Genomic DNA, 15150 nt, shown 5'->3' on the forward strand with positions numbered 1-15150 from the left:
AAACTACAAACACAATATAGGATATAGAAATATATGTATATGTGTGTATATATGCATATAATTTATTGAATATATAATATTTGTTGTTTATTAAATGTATAATGCAAATGTAAAATAGATTATACAAATATAGACTTACTTAATATTTCTCTATCTATTAAGCCTAGCTCTGGTTGTAAGAAATTTGTGTACCTTGTGAAAGAGCTTTAATTTTATCATGTCAACAATAAAGAGACCATCAAAAAGACTTAAACCACAGCAGTGGCATGATCAGATTTTTATTTTGTAAAGATCACCATTGCAAAATACTGACTTCTAGGTTTATGGTTCTCTGTGAAGACAGTATTTTCCAGTGGTGATGTTAAGTAGGTAAAAACTAGATCAGAAGAGAAACATTTTCCTTAGTCATCCTTGGGTAGATTTTCTCTAGTTTACAATGTAAAATTGAAACTGTGGTAAAAGTGAAATCACCCATTACTCTTTTTATTCACACAATGTGACTCACTCAGTCTCACAGAATGGTCATCTGTGTTCTGTCAGGCTTCCAGCAGCAGTTACGATGAGCAACACTCAGTCTTCCATTCTTCTCTTCCCTCATATTCCCAGCACAGAGCACATACCAACTAGCTACTCTGTTCTCATTTGTTCCTGCACACAAGTCTTCTTCTTTTCAATATGCCTATAATTGCTGGCTGCAGAGTAGAGGTCAAAACTCGAGCTCAGAGGTAGAGAATATGGATTTTAAGATCCACTTTAGCCTGTGTGGATTTTTAGAAGTCACATAACCTCTCTGTAGCTTAGTTCCAAACATTGAAAAAATTAGGTTAAGAAAGTTCCTGGAAATGCAAATCAAAACCACAATGAAATATCACTTCACACCAATTGGGATGGCTGCTATTAAAAAACAAGCAAAAAAAATTTAAGTGTTGATGAGGATGTGGTGAAATTGAAACCTTGTGCACTGTTGGTAGGAATGTAAAATGTTATAGACACTATGGAAAGCAGTATGGCAGTTCCTAAAAGAAAAAAATTAAAAATTGAATTACCATATGATCTAGCAAATCACTCCTGTGCATATATCAAAATTCAAATATCTTGAAGAGATACTTGCCCACCCATATTTATTACAGTACTATTCACAGTAGCCAAGAGATGGAAGCAATCAGTGTTTATCAGCTGATAAATGAATAAACAAAATGTGATGAGTGTGTGTGTATCAATAGAATATTACTCAGTCCTAAATTCAGAAACATATTACAACATGGATGAGTCTTGAAGATATTATGCTAAGTGAAATAAGCCAGCCACAAAAAAAGACAGATACTGTATGATTTCACCTGTATGAGGTATCTATAGAAGCTAAATTCAGAGAAACAGAAAGTAGAATGGTGTTTTTCAGGGCCTGAGGTAAGGAAAAAGTGAAGAGCTATTGTTTAATAGATATAGAATTTCAATTTGGCAAGTTGAGGAACTTTTAGAGATTGGTTGCACAACAGCATGAATATAATTAACACAACTAAATGGTCAGATGGTAAATTTCATGTTATGAAATTTTTACCATTTATGTGGTTTTTACCACAATGAAAAAAATAAGTTTAAAAAGGAGTATCCAGGACCACCTGGGTGGTGCAGTCCGTTAAGTATCTGACTCGTGGGTTCAGCTCAGGTTATGATCTTGGGTCCTGAGATCAAGCCCCATGTTGGGCTCTGCACTCAGCCTAGAGTCTTGTCGAGATTCTCTCTCCTCCCTCTCCCACTTGTGCGCTCTCTCACTCTCTTTCTCTAAAATAAATAAACAAATCTTCAAAAAAAATAGTATTCAGCTCACAAGGCTAATGTGAATGTTAAATAATCTGTGTAAAGTGCTATGATAAAGAACAATACTTGAAACATTACAAGTATTTAATAATTGTCAACTATTATTAGTACTTTAGAACTGAATTTCTTCTACATCCACCATTTCTCTTTGGTCAGTGCTGTGGCTGGCTGATCAGTGTTGAGGCAATGAATGAATTTTATATAAATATGCTTTTATAACTGAAGAGCGCTTCTAGGTTTACTCTATCCACAAAGCACACCCATAGTAGGCATAACTCATGGCTTAATCCCGCTAATTCAGAACTTCTGGCTCTCCCACACTTGAATTTTTCCTTTAGAACCATTTCATTTCTTTTCTATATAGGCTACAGAAACCCACTAAATCAGATAGAAATATAACTCATAATACATATTTGCGGTTTGTTATTTTTCAAAATCAACAGTTTAGAAGGGGACTTATATAGATCACTTCCATAAAATGATCTGAATATCATTATTTCTGCCAATATGTGGACCAGGGTTGTTTTATTTTAATCTCCCTGGGTCCTATTATTCTTGACAACCTTCTGTTTCTTCACTTACAGTTTATGAAAAAAAAATGGATAAAACCAAGGTTAAGGTGTTTTTCATGTTTATCTAGATTTAAGAAAAAATTGCAACCATCACACATAGCTATGATTTCTATCATGATGTGCTATTTTTATACATAATGGCAGAATTTGTAGTTTTGTCTTGTTTGCAAGCTTACCAAGATTGCTTTCTGCATATGATTGAGAGTTGCTTTGCAATCCATTCCTGTGTTACCATTTCCATAAAAGTACATACTAGCCTGCTGTCACTCCCCGGCCTGTTGCCACAAAATATATACATTGCTCTAAGACATAAATCTCCATTTTCAATGGTGTAATGGGTTATAGATGAGCAATCTAAATTTTTAAGATGAAAAAGCGAGTAAAAACCTATTCCACAAAATGTCACAACATGCTATATACCTGAAAAAGAATTCTTATAGAACCCCCTTCATCATTGTAGCAGCTGTGATTGTAATCACTTTTAAATGATGTGTTCCACTGAAAGGAGTTGATCACATACTTTATGCAAAGTTAGAGTACCCAAATATATCTCCTTGTCTTGTTTTGTCATCAGATGAATGAAAGCTTATCTGCTGCGCTTTATAAAGTCTAAAAAAATCCTATACACCTCATCAATGTAAAACAGTTTCTATCCTTGAAGCCTAGCCCTGAATTACTCAGCTGTGATTCATCTGTTTGATGTGTTCCTTCAGAGTAACAAACTAAGTGTGCCTGGTTGACTCAGTTGGTTAATTCAAAGTCTACTTGTCCCTCTCCCTCTGCTCCTCCCCCTGCTCACACACACACTCTCTCTCTCTCTCAAGTAAATAAATGCATAAAATCTTAAAAAAAGAAAGTAACAAACCAAAATACAGGTAAATGACATACATACATATATTCCAAAAATTCCTTATTAGTTATGGCAATATTCTATTGTTAAATTTGAATCAATGTGAAAATGTGGTGTTCTTTCCTCTACAAATATTTCTGGAAAACTACTAAGTCTCCTATGTCTCTTATCCATAAATTAGAATGAATTAATTTGTTTCTCTTGGGCTGAGGACACTACTCATCTGTCATTTTGAAAAATATAATAGGGCAAATAAATGTGGTGTGTCTATTACATAGCTAGTCTACATACTGGAGTGTATAATTTTAACAAAGCATGTTCCTGATCCATACATAGAATCATAAATTCCTACCAAAAGTGTTCACACACATAACCATGAATACAGGATCCACCCTAATAAAAATGGTCCACATGTTGGCCTAGAGAAAATAAGTGTGTCTACTCCGGAGTTTTTGTACTTCCTATACTCAACCTTCTTTTGGTACCAACCACGTAGATCATCATGTGACTATCTTTAATCACATTGCACAGGACATCTAATCCTCCTAGAAATACCAAAATATCCTCCTCAAGTACTCTGTGGCTCTCCTTTTCGTCATCCACCGTAGCCTCTTCAGATGGAATACAGAATGGTCACTAACTTCACGTCATATAACACAGCATAAGCATCCTTCTCCATAATTTGGATTCTGATTTAAATTTGCTTTCTAAAAAAATAAAAAATAAAAAAATAAATTTGCTTTCTATTCATTCCTGACCCTCTACTCTCCATTGGTAGATACTGGTGGGAAAATCCATGTAAGACAATTATCATGGGATCCCTGGGTGGCGCAGCGGTTTAGCGCCTGCCTTTGGCCCAGGGCGCGATCCTGGAGACCCGGGATCGAATCCCACATCGGGCTCCCGGTGCATGGAGCCTGCTTCTCCCTCTGCCTATGTCTCTGCCTCTCTCTCTCTCTCTGATGTAACTATCATAAATAAATAAAAAAAATTAAAAAAAAAAAAAAAAGACAATTATCAGTCACAAAGCTCTCATATTCTTTACTGTCACCCAGATTGCCTACTAAACTCTGCTACCTACTTTGTGTATCACAGGCACCTGTGTGCTAAACTGCTGGCTCTGCTCTTCTTTTACTGTGATCCAGATCTGTTCCTAGAGGCAGGTTTCCTCCCCAGTTTCTGATCATCCCTTCTCCCTGATTACAGTTGCGTTGATAGGAGTTCCTCCATGCTTCATGCTTACACCTGACTAGTGGCATGAGCCGCTGAAATAACACATTGGGACTAGACTCTAAATTCATGGTTTTAACATGTGTTATGCACACAGTATGATTTTGCTACTAAGCATTAATCACATGTATTTATCATATTATACTTCATTATTTTTAAAATAATTATTTGAAAAGGCATGTTACTAAAGCGGTGAGTAGCAAAATTCCCAAATAATGCCATGGCTGCTTACTGGTTTTGTTTCTGTAACTACATAATAAAGTTATTCTGGATACTCTTATTATAAATGAAATCTTTAAATCCTTTTTACAGTATGTTTAAGCCTTCAGCAAGGCCTCCATCTAAATAGCCTAATTTAGATACAAATTCTATTTTGTCCTCATCTGCTTCTGTCACTCACTGCCAACTTCTCTACTATATTTCATTATTTTCTTGTGATGTTAGTTTACCTATTTTTAGTATCAGAAAATAGCTATCCCATTTATTAAATATGAACTTGGTAATACTATATAATATTATTTCACATTCACACCTTTAGGAGATAAGTATTTTAAATGTCATTATATAACATGAAGAAGAGGTAAATTTAGAAAGGAAAATTTTTGTCCTAAATTGCCAGGTCAGACTGCAACGACCATACTCTTTCATCTCCCCTGTCTCCTTTTTTAATAAAGCTGGGCACTTTATCCCTTTTTATCCTGTTCTACATCTATCACATTTATTCATGGAGTGACAATGGCTTCAAATCTATTTAAGAGCTTATCTAGTTATTTACATATGAGAGCATGCGGATGGAATGCGGATGTAGTATACTGCAAGAGACAGGCAACACAAATAGAAAGGCTTAATCTTGTGCTTCCCAAAGTATCACTCTTTTTTACCTGTGGAACCCCTTTCAATCATCATCACATTTGTGAGCCTTCATATTGTGCTAATCCCTCCAATATGTATAGGAGGAAATAAAATCAAGAATGTATTCTATTTTACCTTCTCACGTTTTTATTGTATTAGTTTAACTAGGATACACACTCTAAAAGTTTGTGTGTACTAATATATGAATTATGCACATTATAAACACTATAACTATATACACTAAAATGCATATCACAAATACACTATAATTTACACATTATGTACATATAAACACATATAACAAATTATATATACTTAGTAAATATAAGTATATATTAACACATATGTATACATTAAACCGCTATTTAAAATTCCATTTCCAATATTTTTTAAAAAGATTTCACAAACAAATCTTTGTTTCTCAAACAAAGATTGTTTGAAAGAGAGAGATAGTGAGAAAGAGAAGAGCAGGGAGGAGGGCCAGAGAGAAAAGCGGGATCGCTGCTGAGCGGGGAGCCCCAACTAGGACCAGGGCTCAATCCTGGGACCTTGGGATCATGACCTCAGCCAAAGGCTGACTGACTGAGCCTCCAGGCACTACTATTTTTTTTTAATTTTATTGGTAAGTAATATCTAAGCCAACATGGGGCTTAAACTCACAACCTTGAGATCAAGAGTCACATGCTCTACTGACTGAACTAGCCCTCTGTTGCCAATATTGAATTTGCATTACACACACACACACACACACACACACACACACACACTACGTACAGCAAGGGCAAGCCAAAGTATGTTTTCTCTGAGGATCACCACTTGGTTAATCTGTAGGTATATTTTCTTAATGATCCACATGTTTCTTTCTACTAGAGTCCACATTATTTATGCACATTTGTATACATTAAATGCATCATATCTTTGAGGACTAGCTCTAAATAAAGAAAACTCCTTTATAAACGGTTTAAACAAGTATTAAACCTATTGTCTCAGAAACAGTGGGACACTATTCAGAGAAAAATAACAGAATCTAGAATCTCTACAGTTTAACATCAACAAATCAGATACAGGTAGAATCTACCTCATTCTTGTTTAGGACTCATCATTTAAGCCTTAAACTCACATCATTTTTACCTGTGAAGGACTAAATGCTTTCTACCTAAGACCAGGAACAAGGCAACAGTATCTGTTCTCACTTATTCTATTTAACATCACAACTAGTACAGCAAGGCAAGAAAATGAAACAAGATGCACAATTATTAGAAGGAAAGAATTTAAATGGTCCTTATTTTCAGATGATGTGATTGCATACAGAAAACCCAAAGGATCTACAAAAAAATTACTGGAACTGATAAGTAGAATTTAACAAGGTTATAGGAAGTAATATAAACATAAAGTCAATATAAAAAATAATATACAAAGTAGTAATATAAAAAGTAATTTATTGGGACACCTGTGTGCTCAGCAGTTGAGCTTCTGCCTTTGGCCCAGGGCGTGATCCTGGAGCCCCGGGATTGAGTCCCACATCGGGCTCCCTGCATGGAGCCTGCTTCTCCCTCTGCCTATGTCTCTGTGCCTCTCTCTCTCTGTGTCTCTCATAATAAATAAAATTTTTTCAAAAAGTAATTTATTCCTATATTAGCAATGAACAATTAGAAGATGAAATGTTAAAACACCCCCATTTATAATAACATCAAAAATACTTATGAATATATTTAGTAATAGATATGGCCAGTTGGTCAGATGTACAGTAACAACTTGGACTTGCGACTGGCATCTGAAGTGGAAGGGTGATCTTGTGGGCCTGAGCCCTTAACCCATGGGATCTGATATTGTTTCAGAGTAGTGTCAGAAATAAGTTGAATTGTAGGATACCCAAAGACTTGCATGGTGATGTGGGGAAAAAATATAGCCCTACACATTGGAATTGGTGTCAGAATCCTTAGCAACCATTTGTGATTTGTACCTGAAGCTGCAAAATGGTGTTTTTCTCACTCTTTTTATATTTCTTATTTAGGAAAGAATTCAGAGCCCAGCTCTCAAGTAAGCAAATGTGTAATAACATTTAAAGTACACTATCAAGATAGGAAAGGTCATGCTCATAGGTTGCAACTGCACAGGGAGTCAGGGTTGTCTTGTTTTTTAATGTTTAAATGGGTTATGGGAGATAGCTAGGAAGGCCTCTGACTGAGGTTACCTTCAATCATTTAAGGAACTCCTGGCAACCGGTCAGATGGGAGAGTTTTTGGCCCTATGTGGTCCTTTTAGAATCAGTCATGGCAGCCGTTCTAGAAAGGGATGAGGTGAGAACCTCAATGTCCTAATGTAGCTGTAGGGTACCATAGGCAGCAGTTAGAGGGAGGAATGTATGTGTGTCCCAGAGGTCTTCCTGGAATCTTTGGAACTTGGTTTCCACCCTTTTCTATCCCTCAGAAAACATGTTTCCTGCTCACATCTAGCTAAATGCCTCCTCTGTCAAAATGTCTCCAATCATTTTATGAGCACTGTCTTACTTTCTGGAACAAAATCTTTCAGATCCTTCCCCTTCACCTTCCCCTTCAGTTTGAACACCATCCTATAAAGGAATAACTTTGATAATAATAGTATTTAAAAAACAAGATTTAGGAACTAGAAGTGTTCATTGGCATGGGGAATGCCGTAGGCTCTAACAAACAGAGCTTAAAACATATATATGTATTCAAATCACTAGTTCAGCCTGACACCTCAAGTTTCAGTCTGATACAATGGGATACTTCCTTTCCCTCCACCATTCCTCAGTTATATCCCCCTCTTCCCATGATGAAAACCCTGACTTCAAAGATCAGCAATATATTTACTCATTTGCTAAATACAACTCTACATATGCACACACAAAAAAATAGTTTTGGAATACTGGATAAAAACAAGATATTAGGGATCCCCGGGTGGCTCAGCGGTTTAGCACCTGCATTCAGCCCAGGGCGTGATCCTGGAGACCTGGGATCAAGTCCCACATCAGGCTCCCTGCATGGGGCCTGCTTCTCCCTCTGCCTGTGTCTCTGCGTCTCTCTCTCTTTCTGTGCATCTGTCATGAATAAATAAATAAAATCTTAAAAAAAAAAACACACACACACAATATTAAGTAAAGTTCATGATGTTTTTCTGGTTCCTTCTGTCTGTAGCCTGAGCTTATACTGTGAAAGGACAAGGGAGTCTGCTTCTCCCTCCCCCCTGCTCATTCTCTCTCTCTCGATCAAATAAATAAAATCTTTAAAAAGATAAATAAGTAAAACTTTAGCATACCATGAGAAGTCAAAACCATTTAGAATATGTATAGAAAATCAGGGTACTGTCAAATCCTTACCTATCCCTTCCACATGCTTACATTTCAGTCTTTAGTAATGAACTTTGTTAGTTTCTTGTTTATTCATCCTCTGTTACCTTCCAAACCTAAGCATGTGTATGCACACCCACATACTGGAAATCACTTAGCGGCTTATTAATAGCTGCATTGTACTGTATTGCATAGAAATAAAATAGTTCAGTTCTTCATTTTTTAGGTCTAATCATTTAGGTCATTTCCAGGATTCTGTAGTTAGAAACAGTGAAACAAGGAATCCCATTGTGTAACTGCATGGATGTGTTTTGTATTATGAGATGGCATAAAATATGGCAAATTCCCAAAAGTAAGACTGGCGGTATCTTAGCGTCCTTAGACAGTCGTAACAAAATGCCATAAACTGGGCAGCCTAAACAAAACCAATTTATTTCTCCCAGTCCTGGAGGCTGGCTATCCCAAGGTCAAGGTGTGGAGCAAGGTAGGTTTCATTCTGAGAGACCTCTCCTGGTTTGAACGCAGCCACCATTGCACTGTATGCTCACATGACTTCTTCCTGCTGTCTGGGTCTGTTCTTATAAGGACACTGACATCATCCTACCACGGCCCCACATTTATCACCTCATTGAATCGTAATTACTTCTTTATAGGACTTATCTCCAAATACAGTCACATGGGGATTAGGACCGACATTTGAATTTGGGGAGGACATGTGTTTAATCCATAGCAGATGTGTCAAAGGGTACTTTTCCCCTGCCATTGTTTAGATTCTCTACCACAGCTTTCTCTCTCTCTCTCTCTCTCTTTTTTTTTTTTGTAAAATGTATATATGATAAAATGCACATTTTAAATATGAGTTGAATATGTGTTTAAAAGATTATGTACCATTACCCAACACAGACTATAGAACATCTCTATCATTCTAGATATTTCACTCATGCTCCTTTCTGGGAAACTCAATCCCCTCCCGAGGCAGCCACTTTCAGACTTCACTTAACATAATGTTTCTGGAGGCGGGGCAAGACGGAGGAAGAGTAGGGTCCCCCGGTCACCTGTCCCCACCAACTTACCTAGATAACTTTCAAATCATCCTGAAAACCTACGAATTCAGTTTGAGATTTAAAGAGAGAACAGCTGGTGCTACAGTGAGAAGAGTTCACACTTCTATCAAGGTAGGAAGACCAGGAAAAACCATGTTTCTGAGATACAGATGTGGTAGTGTAGTTTGTATATGTATCCCATTTCTTTTTATTCAACATAATGTCACTAAAATTCATCCATCTTGCTAAGTGCATTTAATACATTCCTTTTCATTTTCATGAAAATAGCACAATTTTTTTTAGTTATTTTCTGACTGATGGATATTTGTGTTGTGTTTAATTTTTGGCTACTATAAATAAGGGTAGTATAACCATTCTTACACGAGACTTTAAACACATATTATCATTTCCATTGTGGATATGCAATTGTTGTATTATAGAAATGTGTTTCATTTGCAAGAGATTTCCAGTTTTCAAAAATGTTGTGCCATTTAGTGCGTCTTCTGGTTGCATATAGAGTTGCAGCTACTCCATTTTTTGTCATCATTTGCTATTGGCAATCTTTGATTTTAGCCACTTTTGTGTATTTTAATTTGCATCCCCTAATTAATAATGACTAACACCTTTCTTCACGTGCCTTTTTTTTGGATATCCTCTTTTTTTTTTTTTTTAATTTATTTTTTATTGGTGTTCAATTTACTAACATACAGAATAACACCCAGTGCCCGTCACCCATTCACTCCCACCCCCTGCCCTCCTCCCCTTCTACTACCCCTAGTTCGTTTCCCAGAGTTAGCAGTCTTTACGTTCTGTCTCCCTTTCTGATATTTCCCACACATTTCTTCTCCCTTCCCTTATATTCCCTTTCACTATTATTTATATTCCCCAAATGAATGAGAACATATAATGTTTGTCCTTCTCCGACTGACTTACTTCACTCAGCGGATATCCTCTTTTTAAAAACATCCACAAGAATCTAAAAAGAAAGACACACACACACAAAGAAAACCTCTACGCAATTCTAATGCCTTTTGGGGAAGACATAAGTTTCCCTTTTTAATGTTGTGTTCATTATATAGACTAGATACAAATCCTGTCAGATCAATGTAGTGTGAATCTTTTCCAGTCTGTGGTTTGTCTCTTTTCTTGACCATGTGCTTTAATTAAATTGCTTGCTTTATCTCTGAAAGCTTGGTTTAGATTTTTCCCATGGAGCAATACATAGTGCAAAGATCTTGACAGTTTCTCAGAAACAGGAAGGGCAGGTGAGGGCAGTCCGAACACAGGTTCACTCCTGATTCATCCTGGAGGTGTTGAATCACTTCCACTCAAGCTGCCATGGCATTGAAGGAAGTGCTAACCTCCTAGAACTGCCAGAGACCTTACGCATGTCCGAGAAATGTACATACCTTTTTTCACTGTTGAATTACTAAAACTTACTAGTTTTAAAGCACTGTTTATGAAATTGCAATATTTAGCATTAATTGATTGTTATAACCACACACTATATATTATCAAAATAAATAAAATAATATGGAGATTTGCCATTCATTGGGCTTAATCTTTTCTTATAAATAACCAAAAAGAATAAGGGAATTTTAGATATGTACCAGTAAATCATTGGGCTTTTGTGGTATTAGCTTTAGCCATAGGAGTGATTTTTTTTTCTTAAATCATTAAACCTTTTTTTATATATAGTCCTGGTCACAGCTGAATTTGCCCTTTGTGTCCTCCAAGCTGGACTACTGTGAGGAATTCTAATCAAGGGTTTCTTGAAGAGCTTCTCATAAGTTTCCTGAGTTGCAACCCGGGGAGAACACAGCATAAAGCTTGTTAACTGCTTCTGATTGTGAACAATGTGTGCCCAGAGGGAACAGTCAGGCGATCTGCCTCTGAATAATGCCTCCAGCTATGTAAACCTCCCAAGGTGCTTCATTTGATATTAATAGCTGAATCAAACTCTTATTTACTGGAAATCCTCTTTCAGTCACTTAAAGATGGAGAATTTAAAAACTTTTTAAAAAAGGCTTACCATATCTAGGACTTTCCCATTTTCCATCTTTTATCCATTTCAATATAAAAGCCAGGGTCAGGTTAGCCTGAAAAGAAAATGTAAGCCTGCATGTCTGCCTCTGCCTCTGTCTCTGTCTCTGTCTCTCTTTAAACCACAGGGACTGTTAAGTATTTATGTTATTCTTTTTTTTTTTAAGATTTGTATTTATTTATTCATAAGAGACACACAGAGAGAGAGAGAGAGGCAGAGACATAGGCAAAGGGAGCCTTTGCCCCCGCAGGAAGCCTGATATGGGACTAGATCCCGGGACCACAGGATCAGGACCTGAACAGAAAGCAGATGCTCAACTGCTGAGCCACCCAGGGGTCCCTATTTATGTTACACTTAAGACAATATATGCTTTTAGAACAATTAACCTTAAATATCCATCTCTTTGAAGTATATGTATATGACATAAATACATACTTTTGCTTGTGTATAATATATAAATATATGCCATCTTATGTACATATAAATAGCAAAGGTTTAACAAACAGTCAAAATTATAGCCCCAACTCGCAGAAATTAGTGATGTTTGTTATAATACATTTTGGCATAGCTATTCCTCTGAAGCCATTTGATGTCGCAGTACACAGACCATAAAGTTAAATATTTATAACCTATGCCTTTCTTAGCCCTTCCTTTCATGAGGACAGGATAATTGCAAAAGTAAAGCCTGCTCTCCAACAAATATTTCACAGGGTTGCTAACAAGGAGTCACACGCAGAATGAAGTTTCATTTGAGCTCACATCCCTCCCTCACACTCACATTCTGATAATAAAGAGAACTGCAGTGGCCAAAAGTTCAGAAACAAGAGCCAGTAGAATATGGCACTGAGGTCCAAGATGATGGAAGAATTTGAATAAATGGTTCTTGACCCCTGCGATCATTGCTTTATATTGTTGTATGAGCCATATTCTGTCTGCAACAAAGAATGTAGCTCAAGTTAAGAAGGCAATTTAATAATACAAATTCACAAGGTTATTCATCTTGTTTTGCTTCTGTAGCAAACAAAACATTCTAGCCCACTGAGAGAGTACTAACTAAATAGTACATTTTTAATACTTTATATTTGTTAAACACATACACATGCAGAATGTTATTTAATATGTCTTGCAATTTTTTTCTCTTTTATAATTGAGGAAACTGAAGCTTGAGAAATTTTGTAGTCCTAAATTCTACAAAACTAATAAGTATCAGATAATTGATTATGACATGCTTTTTTTGTTTTTTTAATTTTTATTTATTTATGATAGTCACAGAGAGAGAGAGAGAGGCAGAGACACAGGCAGAGGGAGAAGCAGGCTCCATGCACTGGGAGCCCGACGTGGGATTCGATCCCGGGTCTCCAGGATCGGCCCTGGTCCAAAGGCAGGCGCTAAACCGCTGCACCACCCAGGGATCCCATGACATGCTTTTTAATCTGTATTTATACTAACTCTACTTAATATAAATGAATTCTATTTATACTACCCATTTAATGAGAGTGGTAAATGTTGTGCCCAAGATTGCGAATCCGAGAAACCACCAAGGAGCTGGCACCGATGCAAGCGCACAAGGGTTTATTTACAAGCTCGAGCTTGGGTCCAAGTATACCCGACACAGCGGAGCAGGGACTTGGACCCAAGCTCGAGCTTATAAATAAACCCTCATGCACTTGCATAGGTGTCGGCTCCTTGGTGGTTTCTCAGATTTGCAATCTTGGGCACAACATTTGGGGGCTCGTCCGGGATCCAGAGACCTCCAGGATCCTATCTGGAGGGTTTCACGCGTGGTGAGTGTACTCAACTTTTTCCGCCTTTTGCGCGCATATTCTCTGAGAGCTCTACCTGTAGGAATTCCAATCTGTATTGGGTTGGCATTGGCTTAGGTGGACGTGCTGGCGGGTGGTCGACCAGGGTTCTTGAGGAGATGTCCCTTGCCCACTGAGAGGATGGGGTCCTCATCTGTAAAGAGGGCCGGCTGCCAGCCCTCCGGGTTGCTTTCTGTTTTCTCTCTGCTGCCACACTGGAAAGTTTGTCTGTTACTGTGTTCTTGTTACCTGTTTTGCACACTGGTCTGTGTTACTGTGTTCTTGTTAACTGTGCATTTGTTTGTGTTACTGTGTCTTTGTTAACTGTTATAACTGTTTACATAAAGAGAGGGAAATTTCAAACTTACTGCATGTCAGAATGGCCAACCTTTGGCGTGGAATGACCCCGAGAAGGAACTTTCCACCTACCTACTATCTTACAGGTTAAGGCCATGATCTTCAGGGACAAACCGTATGGCCACCCTGACCAGGTGCCCTACATCCTGGTCTGGCAGGACATGATCGAGAATTCCCCTTCTTGGCTAAAACCATTTTTACCCCCCAAAGCGTACAACTGGGCTGAAGGTAAGGAGAGACTCCGGGTCCACCGCCAGACTCTAGGGGCAGGTCTCCAGGCTGCCGCGTGCAAGCCTCCCAATCTGGCCGAGGTATGGCTATGTAAGACAGGGTAAGGATGAGAGTCCAGCAGCCTTCTTAGGAGAGAAGAGCTTGCAGGACTTATAGTAGCAGAAAAAGTCAATAATAATAAAGTCCGGAAGAGCAACAAACCAAACTAAGTGACTGGTAGACCTGAAACCTGGCCAAAATCCTACTGGCCACAACCATGGACGACCCACAGGAAAGATGGAGGCACCTCAAGAAGCTGGCTTCAAGGACAGGTAAGAAGGATGGCCCTGGTCCCCGTCGGGAGCACCCTAAGCTGAACAAAAACCAATGTGCTTATTGCAAAGAAGAGGGCCACTGGGTGAAAGACTGTCTTAAAAAAAGACCTAAGGCCCCTGCCAAGATCTTGGAGATGGAGGACCTGGACGACTAGGGGAGTCGGGGTTTGGCACCCCTCCCCAAGCCCAGGGTAACTCTCAGAGTGGAGGAGCAACCTGTTGAATTCCTAGTGGACACTGGGGCACAACATTTGGTTTTATTACAACCCCAAGGGAAATTGGCAAACAAGAATTCATGGGTGCAAGGGGCCACGGGCACAAAACAGTACTCATGGACTACCCGAAGAACTGTGGATCTCGGCATGGGCCAGGTATCCCATTCCTTCATAGTCATCCCTGAGTGTGCCTACCCGTTGTTAGGTTGGGATTTGCTCACCAAGATGAGGGCACAAATTCGCTTCCAACCCGAAGGGGCAAAAATCCTAAACAAGGAGGGGCACCCTATTCAGGTGGTTGTCCTGAGTTTAGAAGATGAATATCATCTCCACCAAATGCCCTCAGCCCCAGTGACTGACATTGACATTGGCTGCGGGAATTTCCCCAAGCGTGGGCAGAAACTGTGGGAATTGGGCTGGCCCAGCACCGACTGGCCATATGCATAGAACTAAAGCCGGGCCAGACCCTGTCAGGGCCCGCCAATAACCCATGCCTCTCATAGCTCGTAGGG

This window comes from Canis lupus, chromosome 18 (genome assembly GCF_048164855.1).
Source record: "Canis lupus baileyi chromosome 18, mCanLup2.hap1, whole genome shotgun sequence".
Classification (NCBI taxonomy): domain Eukaryota; kingdom Metazoa; phylum Chordata; class Mammalia; order Carnivora; family Canidae; genus Canis; species Canis lupus.